Source organism: Aplysia californica, unplaced genomic scaffold (genome assembly GCF_000002075.1).
Source record: "Aplysia californica isolate F4 #8 unplaced genomic scaffold, AplCal3.0 scaffold00570, whole genome shotgun sequence".
NCBI classification, from domain to species: Eukaryota; Metazoa; Mollusca; class Gastropoda; order Aplysiida; family Aplysiidae; genus Aplysia; species Aplysia californica.
In genome coordinates this window covers 466,748-473,634 of record NW_004797840.1, presented here as the reverse complement: position 1 = coordinate 473,634, position 6,887 = coordinate 466,748, and the positions used below count along the sequence as shown (strand labels likewise).

General features: G+C 41.3%; 1 protein-coding gene across 1 annotated transcript in view; it reads left to right on the top strand.

Moving 5' to 3' along the window:
* The window catches only part of LOC101846762 (protein argonaute-1), a 54,306-nt gene that overhangs the window by 36,438 nt on the left and 10,981 nt on the right, over nt 1–6,887 (top strand). The window lies entirely within an intron of this gene.

Here is a 6,887-nt window from a genome sequence, read left to right as displayed (position 1 = left end):
TCTGCTGTTTTATGGTTATTATTATTATTATTATCATTATTATCATCATCATTATCATTTTTATTATCCTAATAATAATTGGCTTGTTTTTGGGTGCTCCAATGCAACCCCATCTCCAAAATGATCTAAATTGTATGGATGGGGACGTAAAACGTTTATGATCAGTCTGCCGCGACAAGTCATCGATTGGTTTTTGTTGTTGTCTTCCTTCCCGCGGGCTCTGCGCCTCTAGGGCCAGAGTATTCAGCCCCCGGGAGACGGTCGTCGGAGAGGACAATCTAAGGTTGGCTTTTCCACCCCATCCGGTGGCTCTCTTTCCTCCCCCCCCCCCCCTTCAAGATCTCAAATCCCCACCCCTTGTCCCCCCCTGATGTTTTTGTTTATTTTGTTTCTTTGTTTTCATCCTAGTCATTTTGGTTCCTTGTTTTTGTATATATTTTTTTTCTTGCCGCTCCACAGTTAAGTAGATAGTGTAAAACAGAGAAAGTACACATACATACATATCCTGTCTACTGCCTGCCCACTGTGTGACTACCCCTCAGAGACAGTGGAATATCATCTGTTCTTCTCTAGAAAACTAACCAATCTGAGGGGATGTTTTCTTCCCAAGCTACCCCACACATCTAATTGCCTCTACTCCTCAAGGCAACAATTAGAACAGACTTGCAGCTATTACAGAATGGCATCATGCAGAATAGTTAACGCTCAGATGCTATAGGATCGCTAACAACAGCAACAACAACATACATATCGTCGGCCTTGTGATAAAACCGGCTAACCCCAGCGAGGTAAATTTTACAGGAGAAGGAAAAAACTTGTTTTATTTCAAAACAAAGGCGTCTAACGATAAATCAATGCTTAATACACCTATAAAAACACTTTACCGAAAATCTGTAGACCTTTTTTTCTTTTAAAAATTGCTTTTAATGAAACTGTGTGGGTTAGACGGTTATGTTGCTCAAATTTTCCTGGATAAAACCGACCAACCCTCAATTTTGTGGGTTGGCCGGTTTTATCAGGAAGCCACTGCTGGCCTTGAGTTTGGTTGAGTGCAGCCAAGCCACACTTGACGGTAACGTAATTGATCACTTGCTTCAATCGTCAAGATCATTTGTAGAAGAAGAAAAAGAAGAAGAAGAAGAAGAAAGAAGAAGAGGAAGGAGGAGGAGGAAGAGGGTGAGAAGGAGGAGGATAAGGAGAAAAAAGAAGGAGGAGGAGGAGTAAGAAGAAGAAGAAGGAAGAGGAGGAGGACTATATTATTGCTACCAACATACTATCAGCTGCTGCCATTTCAGTGCTACGGAGTCAATTCGGGCAAAAACAGCAGTCACAAAGTTGAACCTTTAATAGAAGTAGAAGAAGCAGAACACAGCAATGGGTATATTAATTACATTTAAAGTAGAAGAACAGGAAGTTGGAAGGGTAAGGGAGAGCAGCTACAGCAACAACTACAAAAAACAACAACTATAACAACAACGAAAACAACAGTAGTAGCAGCAGCAGCAGTAGGCCTTTAGAATTTATGACCGTGTCCGACACGGTACTATTGGCACTGGGTGGCCATGCAAAGGCCTGGAAAAAAGTAATACTAAGAAAGAAATGAAAGCAGAAAGCCACACAAAAGCTCTGCTCCCTCAGCAATGGTTTGGGTGAAGTTGGTTACATAATAATATATTATTATTATACAAAAGGACTTTGTGAGTACCAAAGAATGCGCCAACTTTCTTCAAGGTGCGTGGCTTGACAACTACTACTTTATTGAGTTTTTTCTCGACGACAGAAGAGCATGTCTGTCTCACTCTGTGTCCTATGGCTACAACAAGGCAATACAACAAAAGTTACCATTGTTTTGAAAGACTCTACAATAATCGAATTTGGCTTGATCGCTTTCAAAACTTCTTACTGAGGCAAAGTTTCATGATAATTGTGTTAGCATCGTGGTACGACGGCCTTCAACTCCAGTAGATGTTTATACTGGTTGGCAGTTATCTTCAATCTGTCTTTGCAGAAAGGTCCAGCAGTAACCGTCGTACACATGGTGTTCAGCTTTCTTGGCCCTTGCAGCGCCTGCCATCCATCATCAAAGTTCAGCTTATACTGAATTTTAAAGACTGGAGTGTACTTTGATGCCTGCAAGTCAGTGATAGAAGGATCGCCTGCTTTTCTCCCTGGACGGATTGTTTAGTGCTCTCGACCTTTGCAAAATCTTTGAAAAAGCTGTGGTCCAGGTACATAACTTCATAGGGCCTAGGGATGCGTCTGGCTTTGAGCATGATGTTCACATAGTCCGCTGGGATGTACATCAGGCCTTTTTTTAGCGATCACTCAATAGTGCCATTGACTGAATCCACTTCCATTTGGGTATGGCCCTTGGGGAGAATTTCTGCTCAACTGTGATGTCAAGCTCTTTGGCCAGCGAGGCCATTGCACTCACCAGGGTGGCATTTCTGATTTAGTAGTTGCGCCAATCACTGCAGATGATGAAGTGGTTGAAGTCAGTCACTTGCAATCTCAGGTAGTGAGTCAGACAAGATGAAAACTGTTGAAGCCAAGACCAACTTCACTTTCATATCAGACATATCATCTGGCGTCTCTGTTGGCAAGATCCTAAATCGTAAGATTGTGTACCGCCAGTTTTGTTTATATAAGGTGGAAGTCTTTAGGGATGGGGCCAGAAGGACGCACTGGATCTCCATACAAAAGACACACACAGCCTTCCTGTCCGTCTCCTTCTCTGGTCTAGCTGCAGCTTCCCTCATATTCATATTTGAGCTGTGTGTTCTGTTTCTGTGAGGTTTCCAGATTTGAACTTTGTACAAATGTGGCACTGGTCTTTCTTGGCTGAAAGTAAACCCACATTGTTTTTCTTGAACTTTTGGCAGAACACTTGATAGCTCAATGTGGCTTTCACCCTCTCTGCAAAGTTCTCCATGTATACTTGATGCAGATCTGACGTTTTCTGGATTGTCATCTGTAGACAGCAGGATATCTTCGAAAGTTTGTCAAAATATTCCTCTTTATGGAACAACTTGTCATCCTTGGCTCTCTCATGGTGGGCGTGATGTCTTCTAGGGGGGGGGGGGGCTCTTGTTTGTTTGTTTTTTCGGAGAAGACACTTTAAATAAACCAGTGGGTCAGGCCTGTGGTGTTCTTGAAGATTGTTTTACAAACAGGTGTTCTTTGACCATTGACTCTTGTAAGTGGTATTGAAGGGTGTAATTTCTCCTTGGGTTTTCCCTTGCTGTGTAAGATCTCTTTTTGTCTATCATGTTTATCGTGGCATATACGTAGGCTCTCTTTTCTTTCCAAGAGAGTGACCAGTGATGTCATTGCATTTTGTACCAACCAGTTTACAACTGCAAAGGACGTCAAGTTCACATCCTGCTCGCTTCGTGCCTTGACATGTGTAGAGACATCCCCAGTTCTTTCAACCTCTTCCTTTTGTTACCCTTCCAATCGTTTTCATGCCGAGTCCTTTTCGCAGAGATCAAAGGTGACATAACTGTTGTAATATCAGCTGATGGGACATTAGCCTGGTCACGTTGATCACTTTCCATTGCGCTGAGGGTAAGAGGTGACGCAGCAAGAGTGGCATCATCTTATTAAATGTTATAGCGTTATGTAAGTTAAGGTTTGATATAAAGATAAAGCATTAGGCTATGACACTGAGAAAATAATCTACTCAAAACACAAACCAAATGAACTTTCAAAGAAAGTCGAAAGATGTTTCAGAAGGTAAGGACTGCAATAAACACAGCAAATGAAAAAAATAAAATAAAAAGCGCTTTAAAAAACAACGATCGTTGGGGGCAGACGGTGTGCTGGACAGGTCCCACAATTATTATATTTTTGAGTGAGTTAGTAAAGGAGGAAATGCTATCTACTTCGTCCATTCAATTGTGAAGGAAAAATGATTAGGAGAAGAGACAGTTATAAGTAGTCCGAATAGGGGAAAATGCCTTCACAATCGGTGAATTTCGAGCACAAAGACAAAGAAAAACACGCGGACAGAAAACATAGTTTCATATAAAACAAAATCCATAAAGATGCATTTCAAATACCGGACTTGTCACGAGATGAACAGCTCTGTGGGTACAGTGGGGAGTTTTAGTCAGTAATAACATTATCAGCAGCATTTAAACGAAGAAAAAAGAGGAAACAACCAGATCTATATAACTCCCCAATGAAACCAACAAAAAATATTACACAAATATTCCTTTTAGAGAGCTCCCACGGTTATGTGAGCAAATTCTGGACTTTTACAGGTCTGAATCTGATGTCAAACTAAGTCCGGAGAGAATTTGAAGCCGGGGTTAGTCGGTAACGTAGCAAGTGGCCCCTCATTGTTAGCGCGATAAAAACAGCCAACCCTCATTCCGTCCCTCGCAGGTGAGATAGTCGGAATTATCGGGCTAAAATCCGATGGGTGCCGGGTTATACGGTTTTATTTCTAATGTTTTAAAGACATTTCTAGAAAAAATTCAGATCTGTCTTTGAGTGAGCATATGAAATGGACAATTTACTATCGATAGAGCCAATAAAAAGTTTTTTGATATTTTGTGGGTTAGACGGTTTTATCACCAGGCCGACGATATCCTTATCATACATACATACATACATACATACATATATATATACATAAGGTCCTCGCTGTTGTATGCAGAAAACCCGAGTGTGGTTCTCGTGTGGGTGGTTGGCGGGTGCTCTGGTGTGGTTTGCTCCTTCTTTCCTATCAAACATCAGTCGTCAATCGTCCTTATCTCTCCTCCTTCTTTTTTATGTTCTATGTTACTCTCTTATAACACATCTATTCTTCGGCTTTAATATGACCTAATTGTGTTGCAAGTGCCGTAAAACTCTTTCTAAAACAAAATTGGTTCTTGTGTTTGGAGAATTTCTATGGAGTATCTCCATCTTTCTGCTGGGATGCTGTATCCCTGTCACCTGGGGTTGTTCCTGACAGGCAGGGGGCGAAGCCACCTCCTAAATTACCTAAACTGTGTCGATGGCCATGTAAAAAACGTTTTCATTTTTATTACTTACTTACTTTACTTTTTCATCCTCTGTTGCCGTTAAGCGTCAAGGGGAGATGCAGTTTTCTATGGTAGGCCAGCTCCGCAGCTCTTTCAGTTGTGATGTTATGTTTTCTTAGGGTTTCCTTGACACCCTCGATCCACCTTTTGCGTGGCCTTCCTCTTCCTTTATAGCCTGAGTGCTTGGTGTTGTAGGCTCTCCGAGGCTGGCTGGTCAGGTGACATGCGTAACAGGTGGCCAAACCATTTTATCCTCTGTCTTTCTATGTAACGCAGGCATTACTCAGTGCCGATAGCTGCTCTTACTTCTTCATTTCTCTGCCTGTCTCGTCTTGTGATGGTAAGGGTTTTGCGGAGACATTTCATTTTGCATGCGGTGATTTTGCTTTCATGGGGTTTGCTTAAGGTCCAGGTCTGGCACTGATAACATAATGTTGGTATGAATATTGAGGTGATAAGCTGTCTCTTTGTGTCCATGGAGATGTTTGGATGAGATAAGAAGAGTGCGAGCTGGTAGGTGACAGCGTTGGCTTTTTGAGTTGGCATTTCTATTTCTCTGTCTATGGACCCGTTTTCAGAAAAAGTGCTGCCAAGATATTTAAACTCCTTCACCTGTTTCAGTTGTTTACTATTGACATGGATGTTCAGGGGACTATGGTTTCGGCTCTCTTTCATAACTTCTGTTTTTGATGTGCTTATTTTCATGTTGAATTTCTCACAGGTGTTGTTGAGTTTGGTAGTGTGATTTTGGAGGCTTTGTTGGTCATGATGAATTAGACATTGGTCGTCTGGGAACAGAAATTCATTTAGGCTTTCTAGGCTTTGGTTTGCTTCTTGCGTTATTGTGTCCATATATATTATAAACAGGAGGGGAGATAGAACACATCCCTGTCGTACTCCAGATCTTACTTTGAACCAGTCTGTATTTCCTTCCTTCATTCTTACTGAGCTTCTGCTATTGGTATATAGAGCTCTGACATTATCTAACAATTGACCCATTTTTATTAAAGAATTGAAAATATCATTTAGGAGTATTTGATTGAAAGATGCTGTTTTCTTTTCCTTTTTTTTTTTTCCTTTTTATGAGATGAAGCTTAGATATGGTACAGATTTTGATTCCTTGAAAAGCTCTTAATGTTGATCTGTTCCTAAAATTGTATGTCAGTCAGCCTAGCTAGCCTCTTTTTTATTGTAAGAAGCAAAAGAGTGATGTTAAAAATATATTCCATCTATCCGTTTTGTTTGGACTTTTGCTCTCTCTCACAACCTTTCCCTTTGAACTGACAACCCCTCCCCCCCCCCCCCCCATCCCGATCTTTCCTTTATCTTTCCCTTGCCTCGTTCTTCCCAGCCTATCTCCTTATGTAGCCTACAAATACAGGTTTTGTACCTCACAGCACAACTTCATTTATTTCTGTTCACCGCAGTTCTTCTCAGTGGGTGGTTGGTGGGTGCTCTGGTGTGGTTTGCTCCTTCTTTCCTATCAAACTTCTATCGTCCTTATCTCCCCTTTTTCTTTTTTGTGTTTGTTACTCTCTTGTAACACCTCTATTCTTCTGGCGCTCATATGACCTTATGCAGTTGCTAGTGCCGTAAAACCTGTACTAAAACTAAGTTCTTCTCAACTACTTCATTCCGCTAAGAAGCATACAGAGCATGGGTGTCATTCATGGGGTGAAGAAAATCATGGTAAGGAAAAAAAAATGTTCTGATTGGAATGTAAATTTGTTCATCTAGTATATGGACGGATCAGTTTTCATGAACTAATTAACTAAATCCTGCTACATCCCCCCCCCCCCCCCCACTAGACGAGATGACAAACTACAGTGCAACCTCTCTATAATGAAATCGTCG